The sequence below is a fragment of the Heterodontus francisci genome, chromosome 13 (genome assembly GCF_036365525.1).
Source record: "Heterodontus francisci isolate sHetFra1 chromosome 13, sHetFra1.hap1, whole genome shotgun sequence".
In the NCBI taxonomy this organism is placed as follows: domain Eukaryota; kingdom Metazoa; phylum Chordata; class Chondrichthyes; order Heterodontiformes; family Heterodontidae; genus Heterodontus; species Heterodontus francisci.
Window position 1 is genome coordinate 99,959,835 of NC_090383.1, and position 23,845 is coordinate 99,983,679.

At 45.0% G+C, this 23,845-nt stretch overlaps 1 protein-coding gene across 2 annotated transcripts in view; it reads right to left on the minus strand.

Annotated features, from left to right (window-relative positions):
• Positions 1–23,845, minus strand: part of LOC137376531 (ALK tyrosine kinase receptor-like) — a 1,023,571-nt gene that overhangs the window by 956,491 nt on the left and 43,235 nt on the right. The gene's annotated exons all lie outside the window — the stretch shown is intronic.

Here is a 23,845-nt window from a genome sequence, read left to right on the forward strand (position 1 = left end):
AGTAAACACTTTTGTCTATCTTAATTTTTTTCCCCAATTCATTAAATTGCATACTTTAAATGGATTTAGGAATCTAAGGACTGTGGTGTACAGTGCCCTAAGTCCTTAGCATTTCAAAGAGGGCAGCATTTGAGTGCTGATGCTTAGTTCCCAAGGAAAAAACAAAAGTATTAATCCATCACTATTTTGCCCCGTGCATATTTCATTTTGTATCATCTCTGGTCCGTTCTTAATGCTTCTGATTCTTCTCGATGTGCATCTCTTGTATTCTTACTCAGCTCATTGTTGGCATTCACACCCAATGTCCTGATTCCCTCCTCTTCCCTGTCCTGTCCTCTGTTGCTTCCCCTTTCTGTTATGATGTCCAGTGTGCGCTTGATCCCCGTCCCAATCTTCATCCCTGTTTTAGCACTGCTCTCTCCTACTGCCACCCTTCAGAAAAGAATATCAGCTTGGTGGACATGCCCAGCAGATAAATGCTGGATCAGGTGTCCTCCAGGATCATCTGGATGTCTGAGACCTGATAACCATGATCTTTGCTTGGTGGAAATTCTAGCACAAATGTTAAATGGTGTTAAGTCGAAACTATCTCACCAATGACAAAATACCAATAGTAGCTTTTACATAAATGTGAGAAAGCCAAAGTTCAGCTGTGAGGAATGGCTGAATTAAAAAACGGTCACCATCACTGTTTGAGATTCATGCTTGCTATCGATGGGGCGCCTTCTTATCAACAAATTTCTTCCCTCTTCCCAATTCCTCTTCTGATGGTGGTGACTTACACTGGGTACAGTTCGTCACAGACCTGAAATATTAACTCTGTTTCTCTCTTCACAGATGCTGCCTGACCTGCTGAGTATTTCCAGCACTTTCTGTTTTTATTTCAGATTTCCAGCATCCACAGTATTTTGCCTTTGTCAACGTTACTCCAGTACGCCGCTCAAGTGCTATTCTTTATGCATCATTTGGGAGTCAAACTAAAATTTTACACCCTGCCTCTGCTGATTTAGTGTTGGAACTGCTGCAGGCTGGGGAAAGAAAGGGATCATGTGTCTGATCTGCCATAATCCCTCCCCCACTATGGCGTCATGACATCCCGCACAAAAGGACTGATGGTGCATAATGTACTCATTTAAGGTTGGGCACATTGTAAGCATTTTCAGATAAGAGAACTACATCATCCAACATAGTTCCTGTTATGTACAGCATGGTAACGCTGGATATAAGGGACAGCTGTCTGTCCTTGGCTTTCAACATTGGGTGGATTTTTTTTTAAATTGAGAGCATTATTGATCTTATAGACAGTGATGCTTTATTCAAAAAAAAAGGAATTGAACCCGAGATAGAGCCTTCACTTGTCCAACAGGTGTTTTGCTCAAACTATTTTAGCTCAGTTGCTGGGTCTAGGATGCTGGTCAAATCTAGGGAAATTACGGCTCAATATTTTTTTCACTTTGTATTCCCTGCCCAGGTTTCCCTTCCATTGACTTCACCGGCAAGTAAAATTGAGCATGGTTCATATCAAGTGGCTAATTCAATATTGCCCATTTTACACTATAGCGCACAGGCCAAATTATTCCCCTCATCCCACCCCACCTCACCCCAGAACTATTAATCACTTTAAAAATGGCCCATTGCTTTTGAGAGGGGTAAAAACAAAAGATTAGTTCTTGTCACCATGTGAAAAAAAAAAGAAGTATGAATGGCCCTTCCATGCATAATTTTAACTTAAATATACTTTTAGTGAGGTTCATAAATCTCAGTCCCATTTGCAAAAATAAAAGCTTCTAAGTGCAAACCTCTTTACACATGCATCATTTTAAACATACAATTTGCAAGTATCTGTAATTATCAGTACAGCCTGCCGTAATCACAATGCTAGACTTTGAACATGAGCTGAGACAGTGTACATACATTAGTAACTCCATCTTCCCAAGAACATCTGCTGTTAATATTCTTATATGCTGCTTATATAGGCCACCTCAATTTATACACTTTAAATTGCAATTAAGAAGGTCAGATCAAGCAAAAAGGTCTGCGTGAAAATAATTATAAGTAGAAATTTTCCTTGTTGAATATGTACGAGGTTGTGGGGAGATTCAGCCAATGTGTTCAGCAAGATAATTAATTGCAGAATAAGAAAGTAAAATAGTGTGAAATGAAGGCATTCACTCTCTTATTTACCAGAGTATCACTGTTCAGATCCAGGTTTAGCATAGGCAGGGCCTTTTATTTACCTCTAGTGTTCTCTCTTCTATCACCCACTGGTGCAGCCTTACACAGGATATGGTTTTGCAGGTGTCAGCAAGTAATCTTCATGCTTCCCTCCACCAACTCCTCCCCTTCCACCGCCCTCCATGTCTCTCAAGTGGCCATTCCGGATAGCGTGTCAGAGTACTGGGTACTTGCAATTCTATTGACTCTATCTGATAAAATCTCCTAAAAGAGGTGAGCTAACAAAGGTTAAACCTCCATAAGACGAAAATAAGCACAATTTTACTCTGCCTTTCCTAAAGACAACATAGTGAAACTCCAATCTAATATTAATGACCTATATCTTCATTACTAACTTTCCCAATGACAAACTGCAATGTGTAACTGAGCCATATAAACCAGAACTACAATTCAATCTCCATTCTGTGTTGAGTTTGCTGGTTCTTGTTCTGTACCGCCACCTGGGATCCCTGCCGGATGTACACATAAAATAGATGAGCACCTTGCTGAGTTTGGCTGTGATGCACCTTGACCCATGAAAGGATAACTCACCATTCTTGGGCATAAGAAAGGTCATATTCTGTAACAGAAATGAATCTGTGCAATGATGCCATCGCAAAAATGAAATGGCCAGAAAATGAACGGCTTGTCGGCCACAAGCCACACATCCCAGGAACCATGTGAACTTGGTGCTGACTATTCAGCAGCTGCATGCCTGTGTGCGATGGGTGGGGGTGGGGCAGTGTGGAGTTTCTCTGATGGATAGATTGGAGAAGTTGGGGCTGTTCTCCTTAAAGAGAAGGTTGAGAGGAGATTTGATAGAGGTATTCAAAATCATGAGGGGGTCTGGACAAAGGAGGTAGGGAAAAACTGTTCCCGTTGGTGGAAGGGTCAAGAATCAGATGACACCGATTTAAGGTGAATGGCAAAAGAACCAAAGTCGACATGAGGAAAATATTTTTTTAGCAACAAGTGGTTAGGATCTGAAATGTACTGCCTGAGAGTGTGGTGCAGGCAGATTCAATTGTGATTTTCAAAATGGAATAGGACATGTGAAGAGAAAAATCTTCAGGGCTACATGGAAAGGGCAGGGGAGTGGGACTAGCTGAATTGCTCTTGCAGAGAGCCAGTATGGACACAAAGGGCCAAATGGTCTCCGTCTGTGTTGTAACCATTCTATGATTCACTTAAAGACAACCAGCACCGAAGGAGAGGTGCACTTTGGTTACAGACAACAGGAAAACTGCTGAGATTTAAGAATGGTGGGGAGAGGTCTAGAAAGGGCACGCTGACTCTCTGACACTATGTTGGAGGCCCTGATCCAGAGCAGGGAGTTCCTGTTCTGCGAAGGAGACAAGAAATCCTCCAGTCAACACCTCTGCCACTAGTAAGAGATTGCAGGTCAATGCCAGGAACTGAGCTCTCAGGACATGGTTGCAATGCTGAAATAAGTTCAATGACCTGAACAAGGCTGTCAAGATAAGAAATCTGCTCTCACTTTCTGCTCCCAACTTCTCACTACTCACAATACACCCTCCCTATTTCCCTTCACTCTCCTACAATCACCACCACATTTCACTCCAGCTCAACCTCACACACACTCACCATGCTTGCAATTCTCATTACCACATTGCACATCTTACACACTGCGTATGAGCTACTCGATCATGGCAGCCACATTCCTTAAGAACCACACAAGGATGTCACCAACACACTGCCCTCTTTATTGCAGGAGACAGTCATGCACAAACTGCAACAAGAGACTGCCACCAGAGGAGGCTGAGCCCACTTGCACATCCTCTCCCACTGAAGAAAACATGCTGGCCATCGCAGGCAGAGGGAAAGTCATAACTGTGGCGAGTAGCAACACTGGAGGAGATATACAAGGTTTCTTCACATGCTTATTCTTTTCTTTCTTTCTTACTTCTCTCTCACCCTACACTTTCAGCATGACAACTGGAGTTGCTTTCCCAGTCACTTTTCTCTCTGCTGTCCCTCACACTAAAAGCTAATCCTTGTCCCTCTCTTCTATTTCATGTGCTGAATATATGAACACATTGAATTCTATCTGCCACTTTTTAAGGCATTCCCCAATCATATCAAGATCCCTTTACAGCTTCCACTGCTCTCCTGAAAATAACCATGGGCTGTATTTTATGTTTTGAACGCCGGTCGTATTGTCGGGTGCAAGGCATGTCAGGGGCTGGAGAGACCGGCCGCATGCAATTCAGCGGCAGCCGGCCAATTAAGACTAAAGAGCCATGAACTCTGACCAATTGCATGGTTGGAGTCAAGCCCAGAGACGGGGAGCATGGCATCAGGTGAAGCCTCGGCAGGGTCTGGCACCATTTTTAAAGGGCTGCCAGCCTTGCATTGAACTCTGCATTGGGAAGGCCTGGAAGAGGAGGAGGTGACATCAGATGATTATGCCTCCCTCCAGGTGATACTACAGGCTGTCAGGGAGTGGAGGGATATCCTGTTCCCAAGGGATGGGAGGAGGAGACCGGTGAGCCAAACCAAGCAGGCCTGGCGCCAGATCGCTGATGAGGTCAGCAGCCGTGGTATAACCTCGCACACATGGATACGGTGCCACAAGCAACTCAATGACCTCATCCTGGCTGCGAAAGTGAGTATAATTTAATCCCTTCATCCTGGGCCTTGCATCTGTCGAAGTAGTACATTGCATTGGGACGGGAGTGATCTACCCTCCAGATGTGGGCAAAGGGATGGGGATGCAACATATCCATCAGCGGCCTGTCACAGTGGAAAATGCTCCAGAGCCTGCCACCTCTGAGGGGGAAGAAGGAGCCTCAGAGGATCCATTGGCACTTCCTACACTTCCACCCTCTACCAGCGCAGATACATGCACGTCGGTGGGTTTGTGTGCGATTTTAGATCCAGGTGCAGAATCCGGTGAGCACAGTACAAGCGCACCCAAGCAGCTGATGGAGGGGGTGACATTCCATACCTCTGACAGTCGGAGGACTGTGGGAGGCCAGGCCCATGCTGAGTCCCAGGCACATGACGTGCGTCTGGTTTCGGCAGCAACTAGAGAAATGCTGGAGCTGCAGCGAGAGGTGCGGCAACGTCTGGCAGAGATGCCAGAGGCTATATGTGCCCAAGCTCCGTCAATGGACGAGCCCATCCAAGCATTGACCTCAACATTGTGCACAAGTGCCCTCCTCCATTGAGAGGTTGGCGGATCTGATGGAGAGCCACATCCAGCAGAGCACTTGGTGTTTGCTGGATATTCGTGCATATCCTCCATACCCTCGTCCTGACTATGGGTGCAAGGCAGCAGTGACAAGGTGAGAGGGGGACAGGGGGCCTCGAGTAACCACCAGGTCCTCTGTCCTCTCAGGTTAGCAGGGAGGCAGAAGTCTTCCCTGATAGGGAGGAGGAACGGCTGCCTCTGCAGCTGGGGGCTCCTCTCGGGGTGCTCCTGGTGCAGGCAGCAGTTCCTCTGTCCCTCTGCCAGTGTCGCCAGTTCATCCAACATCCCTGCCAAAAGTGGGTGGTATTGCTTCTGTGAAGGAGGCCCATAGCCTGCCGGGGCTCTCCAGGTCAAAGGCAACCAGAGGACGACCGCCAAGGTCATCCATAGCCATGGGACAGCAAAGTCAGTAGGCAGCCTATACCTCAGCTGACAGCGCAGGGACAGCACCACATATGAGTTCATGGAAGCGAATTAAGAAGTGAACTTAGAATCACTGGGTTTTCACGGATGAGCATTTGTCTATTATTACACTGTCCGCCTCCATAATGACTGTAACATAAATCTTTACTACTAGGCATGGACTCCCTCCCTTTTTCTTCCATCAAGGGCTTGACCTTTCACTGCATCCTGGAGGTGATCACTGATGTTGCGCGGACTCAACTCCAGAGCCTCACTAGATCAGCTATACGCGAATGTTCAATAAGATAATGCATGGTTAAGGAAGGAATGGTGAAAGATGGCTGCATAAAGAAAGGTCTTTATTGGATAAGGTACAAGGGCCATAAAGGATCAAATGAAACACGAATATCTAAGGGCATCGTGAGCTCCGTTGCGCGTCTCTCATGTTGTCCTGTTGCCCCTGGGGTTCTTCATCTGACCCAGCTTGCCCATCTTCCCACTCCACATCCTCATCATCTGAGGAGGTAGTCCGGTCCTCACTTTCCTTGTTGCTCAATCGGCTCCCCACCCCCGCAGGGCAAGGTTGTGCAGTGCATAGCAAACCACGACAATGTGGGAGACCCTCGCCAGGACATACTGAAGGGCACCTCTGGACCGATCTAGGCACGAATCCTATCTTCAGCAGACCAATGGCCTACTCAATGGTAGCTCGTGTTGTCCCATGGCAGGCGTTGTACCTCTCCTCAGCAACTGTGCATTGGTTCCTCACAGGTGTCAGCAGCCATGTCCAAGGGTCCAGCCCTGAAGGGAGGGCAGAAAGGTTTAGGAACCTGGGACTGCCTCAAAATGTTGGCATTGTGACATCATCCCAGGAAACATGCGCAGACCTGCAGGATCCATTTACGATGGTCGCAGAGTTGTACATTGAGGGAGTGGAAGACCTTCCTGTCGACGAAGGCCACTGGCGGGTGTTCCGGAACCTTGATGGCCACATACGTGCAGTTGCTGACACCCTGCACCTGGGGAAATCCAGTGATGGCCCTGAAACCAATGGCCCTCTGCATGTGAGTTGAGATCCATGTGAAAGCGTACATAATCTCTGGCCCTCTTGAACAGGGCAATGGTGACCTCCCTGATGCACCGATGTGCCATGGACTGAGATTCCACAAAGGTCCCTTGTGGATCCCTGGAATGATCCGATGGTGTCGATATTCAATGCCACGGTAACCTTCAGGGTCACTGGCATTTGATTGCCACCCAGTCCCCTGGGGCACAGCTCATTATGCATCATTGCATACAGATCAGTGACAATCTCCCTGTAGTCTTCATTGGCACTATCTCTTGGACATCTGCAGATACTTGAGTCTCGACCTGTACACTCTTTCTGTAGATTACCTCCTTTTGCATGGGCCACCTCCCTCTCTCCCATCTTCGCCCTTCTGCTGTGTCCTGAGGCCGCTGAGGTTCTTCCTGTGGGTTCATAGTCCATTGCAGTGCCACTGAAGGTGCTTGGACCTCCCTCCCGCTCAGGTGCACTTCACCTTCAATGGGGTCCTTGAAGCTTGGGCAAATGAGGCCCATGATAAATGGCCTCTCCCTTAAAGGCAGTCTTCCCCTACCAGTATCCCCCTCTTGATGCCCCACTTGTGACCCTTGCCCAGGTGTCACTTGCCCGTTGCCCTCTTGAATTTGCCCCCCTGCAGTGCAGCCCACCTTCCCCTCACTCCCGACATGCTAAGCTCAGCCCTTCGTGACCCGCTTCCAGGTTCTCAATGTTTTCCCTTTCAATAGCCTCCCTTTCCAAGCAGGCATGATCTGCCTCCTCGACTCTGAAGCCCCGTGAGACCAGTGCAGCATTTATAAAATTGCATCCAACACATAAAATCGCGTTCAATTGGCCATTTAACTAGCTTAATTACCTGCCTGCCACGTCACCATCAGACCTCTGCTCTCCATGTTTGCTGCCATGAACAAAATTAGGATGGAACGTCACAATGTCAGACTTCCTGTCCTATATGTCTTGTCCTGACTTTATGTCCCCCCACACTTCCATACCTGTCCAAATCATTCCCTTAAAATTCAGCCCTATACCTCCTATTTTGGCCTCATCTGCACATTTTATCACCATTCCTTTTTGGCCTATATCCAAATCATTGATGTACACATTGAACAGAAGTGGCTCCAGAACTGAAGCCTATGGGGCACAACTTCCCATTTCTAACCACTTTGAAAAACGACCCTTAGCTTGTACTCTCTATTTTCTCCCTTTTAATCAATGTTTAATCCAGAGTATTATCCTCCTAATTTCATACCCCTTAATCTTCTCTCGTAATTTCCCATGTGGTATCTTGTCAAAGATTTTCCTAAAGTCCATGTACATTACATTCACTGTATTTCCCTCATCTATCATGTTTGTTAACTCCTCAAAGAATTCTATGACATTTCTCAAGCTCAATCATCCCTTTTGAGATCAGTGCTATCCAATTCCAACTATTTCCCCTTCATCGAGACAAATTTTCATCCTAAATTAAAGATTCTAAAATTTTCCATGCCACAGATGTTTAGCTAACTGGCCTCTAATTAAATGAATTAGTTCTGTCATTCTTTTTTTTTAAATTGCTGCTATATTGAACACACCAGTCCTGTGGCAACCATCCAGACTCAATAGCGCCCAAATTATAATTTCTAGGGCATCTGCAATTTGCTCCCTCATGTTCCTAAAACTGCTTCACTACTCCATCAGACCCTGATGGCTCTGTCTTCCTTTAGCCTAACTAACATCTAAAATGGTCCTTTTATCTATCATAATATCGCTTAGCTCACGCTAAGCTATTTCAGGATTCATTCCATCTTCTCTTTGGTGGAGACACTGATTTAAATCCTCTGTCATTTTTTGATCATCTACAAATTGACAGTCCTCTACTCTCAGGGGTCCCATCCTGCTTTTTACAATTCTTTTAATGCTCTACTTTTTGATGTTTTTGATTTTTTTTTCCCTCAGACTCGCTCTTAGCTTTCCTATTCACATTCTTAACCTCTTATTTTATTCTCCTTTCATTTTTTTGTATTATTATAGTTATAATCCTCATAGGCCCTCTTCTTCATTTGTAATTGGTTTCTAACCTCTATTTATTTATGGTATCCTAAATCTACTCATAATTTCCTCCTTTAATGCGAGATATTTATTCTGTACCTTTGGCCATATTTCATTTTTTTTAAATAAAGCATCCCACTTTTACTGTACAGTCCAGTGTGCCAACTTTTCGTTCCACCTTAGCTCAACTCATTCACTCCTCAGCTTTCCAAAATCTGCCTTAATCAAAGATGGTGTTCTAGTCTTGTACTTCGAGTTGGATCTTAAACCTCATCATATTGTGGTCACTACTCCACATTCAGTTCATCTACCTGTTCAAGATTTTTTGTGTATTGCTTGGGATTCCTTGGAATTCCCTTCTGCCATTACACTTCTCTCTCTCTCTCTCTCTCTTCTTTAAAAACCTTCCAAGCTTACCTCTTTGGACTAACCTTTGATCACCCATCAAACCTCTCCCTTCCTGGCATGGCTTCCATTGTCCTTATGCATATCTGCGAAGAATATTCCTTGCAATAAATATGCTACATAGATATAAGCTGCTGTTGTTTATAATAAAGCCTTGTTATTATAAAATTGTACAAAGGGATTAGTTCACACATTGAGTCAGCATATTGTACTTTCAACTGTAGGCCCTGACTTCAAATCTAGCAATAGGTTAAATATCTTTTCTCTCTGCTGACTGTAAGGGTCCTACAACAAATAAATTTGGGCAGTCTGAACCCAGCTCCTAGTTGATATGACTATGATATAAAAGTGCACGTAAATAGGCACATATCAACAATATTGCTTAGTGACACTTACAGACTGAAGTGAGATGTCTGATGCAACATAAATGAGATGTGTAGAGTTCAGTTGATTGAAGATCTCAAAACAGGTTTATTACAGCTAACTGTTATACAGAGCTACCTATTTACAGAATTTGCCTCTTGGTGTTACAGAGTTCCTCTGGCTCCGAGTCGCATGACTATATACTGGTACGCAGCTCGTTAATATACTAAGATCTTAAATGGACATCACTCTTAAAGGCGATCACACAACATCCCCCTTCTTTCCAAAGATAAGTCTCGTATGCTAAAAGCAAAAATACATAAACTCAGATGACATCAAAATTATTTACTCATGTATAGAGACTATGAAATGTACAAGTATAGAGGCACAAAAGTCCTTGTATCGTCTCAGTGGTTTGAGAATTCTTGCTCGGAGAATTTGTGTCTCAGCTGTTTCTGTTTTTTCTGAGGTTTCTCCCTCTCTGCATTCAGTTTCTGTTGCTCTGTCTTCAGCCTGCTAACATACTCAGTTGCTTTTCTCAAGATGACCACCTTTGAGGCCTTGTCATTCTTGGAAATCTCCAACACCTCATCTCGAAGAGCCAATAGACAATGCTTCAACTCATTCCTCCTCTACCTCTTCAGGACATTGCGTGTCCATCACCTCTCCACATCCTCTGCATCTGAAGGCTTGAGGCACAAGGTTGAGGACTTGTTGGGGGAAAAGTACTTGGTCTCATGGAGGTACCCGTCCGTTCTGGCTTGTTGTATTGCTAGCTACTCTCTAGAGAGCAGAAGTGAAGGCACGGCATAGCTGTGCTGTTGCTGGGCTTCCAGACTGCACCATTTGATGCTGGTCAGAATCTGCGAGCAGGTTCCGGTCCTTGGAGATTTCCCCTTGGCAATGCTCCCGTGGATAGTTATGATGCTGAAGTCCTTACACACTGGTAGTCCTGCCACTGCTGGTCTGCTCGTGTCTACTAGGTAGAATGTTTGTGGTTTCCATGCCAACTTGCCGTACCTGCATTGCATTGTTCATGTGGCACTGCAAGGGATGGGTGAACTTTTGTACGCAAATAACTTGGCAGTTGTCGGTTGTATAATTGATTTCCAGCAACTCTGGTACATATCTTTGAGGATTCAGACTGGGAGGATATTTGTACTAGCACCGGTGTCAATCTTGACCTTGTGTGTGTATGCCAGCTTTCTTTGGGCACGTGATGTTGATAGTGGCAAAAACTTCCAGTTGTTGGACTATATCGACATGATATATCAGATTCACAATGTGGATTGCTTGCTTGTCAGCTGACTGAGACTTGCTCCTATCTGAGTCTTGTCTCAGGTCTGTTTTGCTGTGGACTTCATGTATCGGCTTGTGTTTATACAGGTCTCTGGCACTTTCATTGCTGCTGTTGCCCTGTTGCTGCACCTGTCTTCTGTTGGCTCCTGTCCTACCGTGGCTTCTGGCTGCATCTTTCAAGTCAGAATTCCTGCATAGGTGGGCCCAGTGTCCTTTTGCACCACAAGCCTTGCACAGGTCTCGAAATGCAGGACAACGTCACCATGAGTGGGACCAATCACACTTACCACACAGCTTGCTTGCTCTTTTCGACCTGGTTATTGTGCTGATACTGTTGGTTGCACCTAGTGCTTGTAGGTGCTGTTGTCCAGTTACAATGGCTTTGTATTTCCTGCCATCTTCCAACAGTGCTTCAAAGCGGTCTTTTCCCTCACCTTTCCTTTTCCCCAAGGAGGCCTTTCTGGAACGCTTCAATGGGTGTTGATACGATCAATTATTTGGTCTGACAGCTCAGCTTCTGAGAAGTCGCATTCATTGCCCTTACTACGGCATCTGCTGATGAACTGGTCTATTGATTCCTGTGGCTGTTGCCTGTAGGACATCAATTCTAGGTGGTGAATTTGAAAATTCACTCTCAATCGGAGCTGATCTTCCAGCACTTTTCATATCTTTTGTAGAATCTTTCTGGTCCTGATCAGATAATCCAGAGGTATTGATTCCTTGCAATACCTCATTTCCAATCACTATTATTATTTTTACAGCTGTTTTTCTGGTTCTACAATCATTTGGTCTGTAAAGCATAATTGTATTCTCTGTTGGAACACTTTTGAACTCAGATAGGATATCCAAAGCATTCCATTTCATGCTGGGAGAATTGGTATCCATCTTTCTGATGTAATTATGCTTTTCTACTTGCTTTATGACCTGGTTCTGTGACTCTGTACTGTCTTCCCTTTAAAAAAATGTTCTTCTTTAGACTGGCTGGTTTGATTGACAGGAGCAGCTTGTTTGTTTATCCAGCTTCCAGCATTCTAGTCCATCTGCTTATACAGCTCTGAAATAGGCATTTCAAGTGCTTGTTTAACAACTAGGGTTTGATTATATAGTTGTTCAAGAGGCAATCTTCATGCTTGAGTGGTTTTATGAGTTTTCTTTTAAACTCAGGCTGAGTGAATGAAAACTCTTCACGCTGGAGTGATTTAATGGTTTCTTTTTGTAGCTGTAGCTGCAAGATATGTGAATGGAGGATTGCCACGCTTTTTGTTGTCGGGCACCTCCTGTAATGGTCAGCCTGGGGGAGCCTTTGAAAACAATCGATCAGCCTGAGATCGGGATTTGGATTTCCTTTTTTTTCTTTTACTGAGTCTTTTTTAAAAAATCAACTTTGCAAGCACCTCAAAGGTTTTTTTTAAAACTGGCATTCCTGTACTGATGGCAAACTGACTCACCCGAGCACAGTGATTGATTTGTAGCCTGTCCTTCAGCTCTGTCTTCGGCAGCTGGAGGTGAGTTGTAGTTTTTTTTTTCTTTACAGTGTTTGGGCCAGTGTTTCTTTTGGCTGTAGGTGGTTTTTATAGCTGATTTCCTGTAGTCTTCAATCTTGAAATTTGTCTTCTCACCACAGCTGCCACCATGTAATGAGAAGCTTTTCATGTTGTCTGATGCAACATAAATGAGATGCATAGAGTTCCGTTGATTGAAGATCTCAAAACAGGTTTATTACAGCTAACTATTATATACAGTGCAGAGCTACCTATTTACAGAACTTGTCTCTTGGTGTTACAGTTACAGAGTGCCTTTGGCTCCGAGTTACGTGACTACATACTGGCATGTAGCTCATTAGCATACTAAGAGGGACATGACTCTTAAAGGCGATTACACAACAGTCATCTGAGGTTGGGGTTCATTGGCAGAGGAAAGGGAGCTTTGTTCTGTATCTAACCATTCTATACCTGAACTGGAAGTGCTTGATTGTGATAATGGCAGCCCAAAAAGTGCTCCATTCCCTGATGCTGGCATCCGTCACCTTGATGAGCATAAATATTCAAAAGGGAAAATAAATTGAGAGAACAAAAAACACATAGAAGGCATGCAAAGTATTACCTTCTTATCAGCTGTTCCAACTTATCTGTAAACCTGTTGCCATAACAACACAAATCTCTAATGCCTGTGCCAATCTCAATTGTCAGGTACTCATAGTATCCCTGAAGAAATGAGAATAGCAATACTTCGGAAACAACAAAAAAAAACATAAAAGCTCAGCTTCTGTTCCTTACTCTTTTACTCTGGCACCGACAAGCAATTATTTTTAGCCAACGTGAAAATTCCAATTCAGGAAAAGAACAAGATGTTCGTTCACAGGTTTCAGACGCAGGATATTATGGCACAGCCACCTGCCTGTGTTCTACTCAAGTGTTCACATCACAATCACATGCTCAGTTCTCAATGCTAGGTGTGAAACATATCTGTTGAGTTTTGCCAGCTCTTTTAGAGCATCTCACTTCTAAGGAGAAAGTAGAGGCACACACACTATTCCTGGCTTAGCACACATTGAGACTGTCATCACTAGTTGTCAAAACAACTTTAATTCCTACCCACTTTGAAGGTCACAGAGAGGAAGAGAAACACAAGATTACATTAGTTAGACACAAAAACATTGTTCATTTAAAAATATGTATTATACATAGGAAATAACTACTAAAGAAATACAAGGCCAGAATTTTATGTTGGGCGGGAGGCCCCGCCCACCACCCGAAAAGTTGGTGGCAAGCCCGCGTCTGCCAGGCCTGGGGAGCCAAACTGGGATTTGTCACTCTCCAGGCCCTTAATTGGTCTTGGGCGGGACTGCCAGCTCCTTGAGGCAGGAAGTCCTGTCTAATGAAGCTTCCAGCCAATCAGCAGGCTGGCAGCTCTTTGTCCCAGCAGCACCATTGGGAGCGGTGGCCACTGCTGGGACTACACCCAGCCATCGGAGGCAACAGTGAGGACAACCCGGGAAAGGAGGTAAGATTTTATGGCCTTGCCGGGACAATCGGCCGGACTCCAGTGAGGCAAGGGGGGTCGGTTGTAGGCTGGTGAAGTTCTGTGCATTTGGGGCGGTTGGGGCTTCGGGGAAAGCCCTCTGTGTGGCACAGGGTGCCCGATCAGGAGGGCCCCCATCCAGCCCGCAAGAAGGCCACTGAGGGTAAAATACCCGCGGCGACAGGAAGAGGCCCTTAAGTGACAGTTAATTGGCCATTTGAGGGCCTTGATTGGCCTGGGGAGGGTGGGTTGTTTCTCACCACCGCTGCCCCGTGTAAAATTGCAGCGGGGGCAGGAGGGGGTCTGGAATGGGCTCCCCCCTCCCCGCCCCAACCAACACCGCCCCCCCCCCGACCCACCTCCCACTCAATTTTATGGCCCCTCCACTACACCTCGCTCATTGGGGGGGGGGCCATAAAATTTTGGCCCTAGTCTTTCTAAAATTGACCAGATGTACCACAATTATGAAAACCACAGTAGGGTCACATTTCCATCTAATTCTTTAATAATCCTAATTGAACATGTTATTTACAGCAATTAAAGTTTTGACATGATAAATTCTCGATAATAAATTACTAGTAGAGCTCGCATGGATACAATAGGAACTGTAGTGCAATCTCTGATCGTTACTGCACTTCCACATAAGCCTAAACACAAGGCTACGGACCCGGTGCTGGAAAGTGGGATTATAATAGATAGGTGCATGATGGCCGGCATGGACACGACGGGCCGAAGGGCCTGTTTCTGTGCTTTATAACTCTATGACATCGTAGTCTACACATAATGTAGCAAATTTATCAAATTTACTGTTAATAAAAGATACTCGTCTCATCAATGTAGTATTTTATTGCTATTTACTCATTACAAAGCTTTGGCCTAGAAATTGGATCTGTGCCCGAAGGGGGCACAATCTGGGCTCAGCACATGCAGTACGTGCATAAAGAGACCTAAACGTTTAGGTGGCAAGCTCCACGAGGCCCTTTAAGGACAGCTTGTTTTGCTTATTTTGCCTGACTGCATGCATGTACGGCTACTAAATACATGGAGGCAACCAACTTTGACTTTTAGAATTAGAATTAGAACATTACAGCGCAGTACAGGCCCTTCGGCCCTCGATGTTGCGCCGACCTGTGAAACCATCTGACCTAAACTATTCCATTTTCATCCATATGTCTATCCAATGACCACTTAAATGCCCTTAAAGTTGGCGAGTCTACTACTGTTGCAGGCAGGGCGTTCCACGCCCCTACTACTCTCTGAGTAAAGAAACTACCTCTGATATCTGTCCTATATCTATCACCCCTCAACTTAAAGCTATGTCCCCTCGTGTTTGCCATCACCATCCGAGGAAAAAGACTCTCACTATCCACCCTATCTAACCCTCTGATTATCTTATATGTCTCTATTAAGTCACCTCTCCTCCTCCTTCTCTCCAACGAAAACAACCTCAAGTCCCTCAGCCTTTCCTCGTAAGACCTTCCCTCCATACCAGGCAACATCCTAGTAAATCTCCTCTGCACCCTTTCCATAGCTTCCACATCCTTCCTATAATGCGGTGACCAGAACTGCACGCAATACTCCAGGTGCGGTCTCATCAGAGTTTTGTACAGCTGCAGCATGACCTCGTGGCTCCGAAACTCGATCCCCCTACTAATAAAAGCTAACACACCATATGCCTTCTTAACAGCCCTATTAACCTGGGTAGCAACCTTCAGGGATTTATGTACCTGGACACCAAGATCTCTCTGTTCATCTACACTACCAAGAATCTTCCCATTAGCCCAGTACTCTGCATTCCTGTTACTCCTTCCAAAGTGAATCACCTCGCACTTTTCCGCATTAAACTCCATTTGCCATCTCTCAGCCCAGCTCTGCAGCCTATCTATGTCCCTCTGTACCCTACAACATCCTTCGGCACTATCCACAACTCCACCGACCTTAGTGTCATCCGCAAATTTACTAACCCACCCTTCTACACCCTCTTCCAGGTCATTTATAAAAATGACAAACAGCAGTGGCCCCAAAACAGATCCTTGCGGTACACCACTAGTAACTAAACTCCAGGATGAACATTTGCCATCAACCACCACCTTCTTCTTTCAGCTAGCCAATTTCTGATCCAAAGCTCTAAATCACCTTCAACCCCATACTTCCGTATTTTCTGCAATAGCCTACCATGGGGAACCTTATCAAACGCCTTACTGAAATCCATATACACCACATCCACTGCTTTACCCTCATCCACCTGTTTGGTCACCTTCTCGAAAAACTCAATAAGGTTTGTGAGGCACGACCTACCCGTCACAAAACCGTGCTGACTATTCTGCTGGTTTGACCACACTGCCAGCAAGACTAGGCTGTCAGCAAGTGAGGTATTTTCCCAATTCTGCTTGTGGGAAACAATTGATTGATAGCCCCAGCAACTTGCTGGTGATTCCAAAGGACCAGTTTTACCATTTACTTTGTAAATGTCTGTTTTATCAACTTTTTCTTCATTATTTTTCCAGTCTCCAGTTCTGTGCAAAATTCTGCCTAAAAGGTTTTCTCACCCTTTGAAAGCTGTGATTGATTTCCTGGTGCCTCATTCTACTGAGTGCATGCGTGTTACGCATTCACATTTCGCAGGAGGTCACTGGCTGTTGGGCAGCTTCTCCTCGCTGTTCGTGAAGGGAGGCGAAACAATATGAAGTTATATTTGCTTTTGAAACTCAGGGTCTAAACACCACAATAGAACCAGACTCATGTGTTGGACCTTTTTTGCAGTCCCTTCAAACTTCTTGAATTGGAGTCGCTGACACTCAGAACTGACTTACCAATATAAAAGACAATAAAGGTATATCCATGCACACGTATGAATCATTCATCCTTAATGAAAAATGTAGCACTGGAGTTACTTAATGTTTTCTCCCCATGAATCTTCATTTTTCTATTTGTTCAATGTCTCTTAACATTAACTCCTGATTTTTAAGCTCTGCGATGACAGGTGGCTTGCATGTTTTAACACAAAAAGAGAAGGGCAGATCAACAGCAATGTGTTTCGAGAAAAATGGAGAATTTCCTATTTCTTTACAGACATGACTGGAAAGCCCACCTGCAACAGCTAGCTGTCCCAAAAGAAACAACACTCCAAGCAAGCCTAGCTGAGAAATATGATACGTACAAAGGCAACTTAAGGGAAGATACAGTTTCTGAATTAGCACAATAGTTAAAAAAGCAGCAATCAATGTTCAAATTCAGTGGTGGTTTATTTGGTAGCACTCTTGCCTCTGAATCACAAACTTGTGGATTCAAGTCCCACTCCAGGGCTGAAATTTAACGCCACCCGGGAGTGGGGGGTGCTGTGTTTGTCACCTACCTGCCCCCGTTGCTATTTTGCCAGCAGTGGGGGAGGCGGCAAACAGCCCGGCAACCCCAGGCCACTTAAGGGCCTCTTCCTGCCACCACTGATATTTTACCAATGGTGGACGGGCACTTCAGCACCTGAGGAGGCTGCCCAGTCATACCTGGAGGCCTCCTTGTGGGCTGCAGTGAGGGGGGGGGGGGGGGGTCCCCTCCTGAGAATGCAACCTGTGCCCCATGGAGGACCCCCACCAGCAGCACAAGCTGCCCCCACTAAAACTAACCCCCCACCCTGCTCTCCGACCCACCCTCACTGTCACCAGGCCTAGCCGATTGCCCCAGCGAGGACCAATCCCCATTTACCTCTTTGAATGTCAAAGTCCATTGCCCTCCTCTTGCTGGGTGCAATCCCAGCATTGGCCCAGTCCCAGTGTCGCTGCTGGGACAGAACAGCAGTCGGCCTTCTGATTGGCCGGCAGCTCTTCGAGCCGGGACTTCCTGCCTCAGAGGGGCGTAAGTGCCGACTGAAGCCAATTAAGGGCCTCGGCCATGCAAAATAACAGTGTGGCTTCCAGGCCCAGTGGAGGTGGGCTCACCCCCAGCTTTCCAGCCAGTGGGCGTGGCCACCGCCTCAGTGTTGAATTCCAGCCTAGGAATTGAGCATAACAATCTAGGCTTCCAGTGCAGTACTACGGGAGTGCTGCACTGTTGGAGTTGCTGCCTTTAGGATGAAACTTTAAACCGAGGCCCTGTCTGCCCACTCAGTAAAAGATTCCATGGCACTGTTTCAAAGAAGAGCAGGGGAGTTATTACTGGTGGCCTGGACAATATTTAACCCTCAATTAACATCACAAAAACAGATTATCTGGTCATTAGTACATTGCTGTTTGTGGGAGCTTGCTGTGCACGAATTGGCTGCCGTGTTTCCTATATTACAACACTAAAAGTTCCAGAAAGAGGGTATCCTGATAAGTGGAAAGTTTTTGCAAATATCAGCCGCTCAAGAAGCACAAGAGCTGAGAGAATCAATGTTTAAGCTGCAAACAGTCAATTGGGCAAAGCAAAGTCATTTTCTGTTTTTTTCAATTGCAATGGATGGAAGCACTGATGTAGCTGTCATGACCCAGCTAGTAGTATTTGTTTGTGGAGTTGATGAGAACATGTGCAGAACAGAGGAGTATGTAGAATTGATGCCAATGAGAGACACAAGTAACCTCTGCAGTAACTTGGTGGGCACTTTGGACAAACTGGGGTTGTGGACTGGACAAGAGGTGGTGGGTGTGACCACAAATGGGGCACCAGCAATGTTGGGTGAAAGCTGAAGGCCAAAGTGCGAAGAATCAACCCAAAACAACAGTTTAATGCTCACAGTGTTACAGCCAGGTGAGGAAGGGGTCTCAGGCTCCCCTTTTGCCCCTTCTCTGGTTTGACCGCAGCAGGGTTTATCCTTTTCTTACACAGTGATTGAACTTACAACCTCAGTGACTGCTTCCTCCTGTTCCTCTAATATAATTGCCAAAGAACCAATCAGACAGGTTTTCTTGAGTTGAAACAAGAAAGATGTAAGTTTATTATTCTTAACAGTCTAAACCAGTTAAAATTACTGAAAATATGCTACGCATTCACTCACTCATTCACACGAGAGTCACACACACACACAAATAGATTACAGAGGGAAAACAGAATTGGTTGGTTGGACTAGAGGCCAAAAAAGTAAGTTAAATACTGAATATCAGCCCAGATTCCTCAGTTGAAATTATAGTCCTGAAGTTCTCACTGGGCCACGTGCACAGTTGTGGGCTTGCTTCTCAGGCTTCGGAAAGCAGAAGAGGGGGTTCGATCCATGACCCCGAGCTGTTGGTGGTGGTGGTCTATAGGCTGGAGGCTTTGCTAGTTGCAGCCAGGACTTCTCTGGATCTTTACTGGAGAGAGAGAGAGAGAGCTGCTTTGTAGAAGGCTTCTCAGTTATTGTTCTCTGCTTTCTGAGTGACAAAGCTTAGTCTCTCCAGAGCTGCACAAGCAGTCACATGACATTCCCAACCTCTTTGTGTTTTAATGAGGTCCTTCTGGTAGCTTCTCTGACATTCAAGGCTTTCCCCTCAAGCTGTCCAGTCACACTTGGTGGGGGTTGGCTATTTCAAAGTCAATGGGTGTCGATGGCTCCTGATGACTATGTTGATAAAGCCATTTCAGGTAATTTAATCAGAGAGCACCCCATTGTTCTGGCTAGGCCAAATCAGTCATTTTGTCTCCAGTCTAATCCTTTGATGTTTCAAATGTACATTGCAGTGGCAACCTTGGCTGTCAGTGTGCTGTTTAAAAAAGTTATTTGTAAGAATTTCCAGTAAAAGTCTCTGGCAAGGTTCCAGCCGATGAAATTAATATTTCCCATTTGACATGTAGGGCTTTCATGACAACAGCATTTTGCATCATGAAGTTCTGCAGCAAAACTTTGAAAATGTTCTGAATGTTAAAGTTTTACAAAAACTGTAAATCTAATTTGAAGTCCAGCAGTTTGGCTGGCTTTTGGAAGAATATCAAGTTCACCGTTGACTGCCGCTTTCACAGTGCAGTTTGGTTGCTAAATTGGGGGACACGATTTTTGAATTACCTGGTGAAATCCAACTCTTCATGTTATGAAAGGGAAAGATGCTTCTGACTCACCGGACAATAAACAGCTTCAACACCATGTTGTAATGGTGACATGGCACATGAACTGACTAAACTGAAGAATGCAGGGGTGAAACCAAGTAGTGAAACTGTTTAGGTCCTTGAGATGAAGCTTCAGCTGTGGGAGAAGCAACTTTCCCAGGGTAGCATGGCACATTTTCCTGCCTTGAAATCAGTACATGACACTACTGCACTGCTGGAAATCGGTGTGATGGCACCACAGAATGGTACATGCACAAAATTGCTGAACTGAGCAAGGAATTTCAAGAACAATTCTCTGACGTCATGAAGGAGAGTTTGCAATTTTTAACACAGAGTTTTATGTCAATGCGTGTGATGTGCCAGAGGAGCTCCAAATGGAAGTTATTGAACTGCTGTGAGACACTCTGTAAAAGAACAAGTTTACCAATATTGCTGTTATCAATGTTTATCAATATTTGCCACCATATTATCCCACCCTGAGGTCCTTGCAACAACAATTATTCCCTTTTCTGGGGACATGCACATGTGAATGATTCTTCTCCATCATAAATATCAGCAAGTATAAACTACATTCTCAGCTTTGTGATACAAACCTAAACTCAGTACTTAAGATAGACACATGTTCATCATTTGCGGCACAGTGGCGCAGTGGTTGGCACCGCAGCCTCACAGCTCCAGCGACCCGGGTTCAATTCTGGGTACTGCCTGTATGGAGTTTGCAAGTTCTCCCTGTGTCTGCGTGGGTTTCCTACAGGTGCCCTGGTTTCCTCCCACAAGCCAAAAGACTTGCAGGTTGATAGGTAAATTGGCCATTATAAATTGCCCCTAGTATAGGTAGGTGGTAGGGGAGTATACGGACAGGTGGGGATGTGGTAGGAATATGGGATTAGTGTAGGATTAGTATAAATGGGTGGTTAATGGTCAGCACAGACTCGGTGGGCCGAAGGGCCTGTTTCAGTGCTGTATCTCTAAATCTATAAATCAAAAAAATCAACTGATTACGCAATGGATCCAGTCAAGAGGTTCCAGCTTTTGGGGAACAGCGGTATCACTAATACAACTTTCATTTTACATATAGCACTGTCACAACATCTGGACGTCCCAGAGAGACTGCCCTTGACATCAAGGCAGCATTTGACCGATTATGGTATTAAGGAGCCCTAGCAAAACTGGAGTCAATGGGAATCAGGGGGAAAACTTTCCGCGAGCTGGAGTCATACCTAGCACAAAGGAAGATGTTGTGGTTGTTGGAGGTCAATCATCTGAACTCCAGGACATCACTGCAGGAGTTCCTTAGGGTAATGTCCCAGGCCCAATCATCTTCATCAATGACCTACCTTCAATCATAAATGTCAGAAGTGGGGATGTTCGCTGATGATTTCACAATGTTCAACATCATTCGCGACTCCTCAGATACTGAAGCAGTCCATGTAGAAACGCAGCAAGACCTGGACAACATCCAGGCTTGGGTTGATATTTGGCAAATAACATTTGCGCCACACAAGTGCCAGGCAATGACCATTTCCAACAAGAGAGAATCAACCATCTCCCCTTGACATTCAACAGCATTATGATCGCTGAATCTCCCACTATCAACATCCTAGGGGCTATCATTGACCAGAAACTGAACTGGAGTAGCCATATAAATACTGTGGCTGCAAGAGCAGGTCAGAGGCTGGGAATTCTGTAGTGAGTAACCCACCTCCTGACTCCTCAAAGCCTGTCCACCATCTGCAAGGCACAAGTCAGGAGTGTGATGGAATACTCTCCACTTGCCTGGATGAGTGCAGCTCCAACAACACTGAAGAAGCTTGACACCATCCAGGACAAAGCAGCCCACTTGATAGGCACCCCATCCACAAACATTCACTCCCTCCACCCCCAACGCACGGTGGCAGCAGTGTGTACCATCCACAAGATGTGCTGCAGCAATGCACCAAGGCTCCTTAGACAGCACCTTCCAAACCTGCGACCTCTACCACCTAGAAGGACAAGGGCAGCAGATACATGGGAACATCACCACCTGCAAGTTACCCTCGAAGGCACACACCATCCTGATTTGGAACTATATCGCCCGTTCCTTCACTGTAGCTGGGTCAAAATCCTGGAACTCCCTTCCAAACAACACTGTGGGTGTACCTAACCCACATGGACTGCAGCGGTTCAAGAAGGCATCTCACCACCACCTTCACATGGGCAATTAGGGATTGGCAATAAATGTGGCCTGGCCAGCAATGCCCACATCCCATAAACAAATTTAAAAAACTTGACGGGCAATGAAGTACTTTGGAAATGTAGTCACCATTCCAATGCAGGATGCCCCTACCTGCCAAGAATGAGGCACATTAATTTCACCACATGGGCATTAAATTTCAAATTGTTGCTGGGAAGAAGAGGAGGCCTGTTACAAGAAATTGCCAGGCCCCGACCCGGAAAGACATTTTTGCATATTAGCAGTGTTGGAACAGAAGAGCTATCCCCTGCTCCCATACAATACACAGAACAGACCCGGTCAACCCAGTCTCATTGTAGGAGATTTTAAAATATACGATTGTAGGGTATATATTTTCAATATTACTAATTACATATACAATACTATATAGATAGCAAAAAGAATATCTTGCTCAGTCGGTCTCAAGACCACCCTGCCAGCCAACTTGGGGAGTTTTAAATCATCGAGACAGGATTTGAACTGGCAGAGAAAGCTCTTTGCTCCTGGACTGAAAAAGACATCCTCTCCTCCTGTCTGCTCCCATCTCTTTCACATGGAACTGAAACCCACTGAAGACACATGAACCCCAAGAGAGAAAAGTCTCCTACAGTGAACAAGGTTTAAGAAGAATACTGGGCCGCAACGAAAAGCAAGATCTACCTACAAGCAAGGACTATACAGTGAGCTTCAGATATTGCCTCATACTTTTCCACCTTATTTCTTTTGCACTTTTCTGTCTCTATTTGCACACGTATATCGCGTATGTATGCCAGCGTGGGCGCGTCGTGTATCCGTAGGCATCAACCAAATTAAAGTTTACGTTTTAATAAAATTTCACCTTTCTTCTTTAAAGCCTGTTTGTGCTCATTTCTTTGCCTTATAATTAGAAAGCGGTGAACAAGGATTCACCAAGGGGGAGCTCTATTCACAGTGTGTTTAAAATTAAACCCTGTTACAGTAAGACCAGTTGAAGGCTGAGAGGGACCCTAGGCGTAACAGAAGGTAAGAACTGATATGGTTTATCTTTATCTATTTTTATTTTAATAACTTTTACTTAATAGTGTCAGGATATCAGATCAGGCCCACCATATAAAATGATCTTTACCATCCTTGATTTGTATAGTGACGCATCACAATGTTAGCCAATATGCGGGCCACATATGATTGATTGGGAATGCAGATTTTGCTTATTGCATTTCTTATTGTTGAATCTTTTAAAAAAGCAACAGACATAGTTGTTGGGCATGTAATCTCAATGTGCTTTCAAATGGCATATATGCTTTAACCTTTTTAGGTGGCTGTTGGTAAAATGGTAAAACAAAAAGCAGAGTGTGCAAATACTTTTTGATTGTTGTCAGTGCTTGGTTACTGCCTAGTGGTATGTTTGTTGAGTAAATGTACACGTGAAGTACATTTACATGAGATTAGGAGAAATTTCTTCACTCTGAGGCCTGTGAATCTTTGGAATTCTCTATCGCAGTCATTGAGCATATTCAAGGCAGAGATCAATAGATTGTTGGACTCTGCAGGAATCAAGGAATATGGAGATTGGGCAGGAAAGTGGAGCTGAGCTCGAGGATCAGCCATGATATTAAATGGTGGAGCAGACTCGAGAGGCTGTATGGCCTAC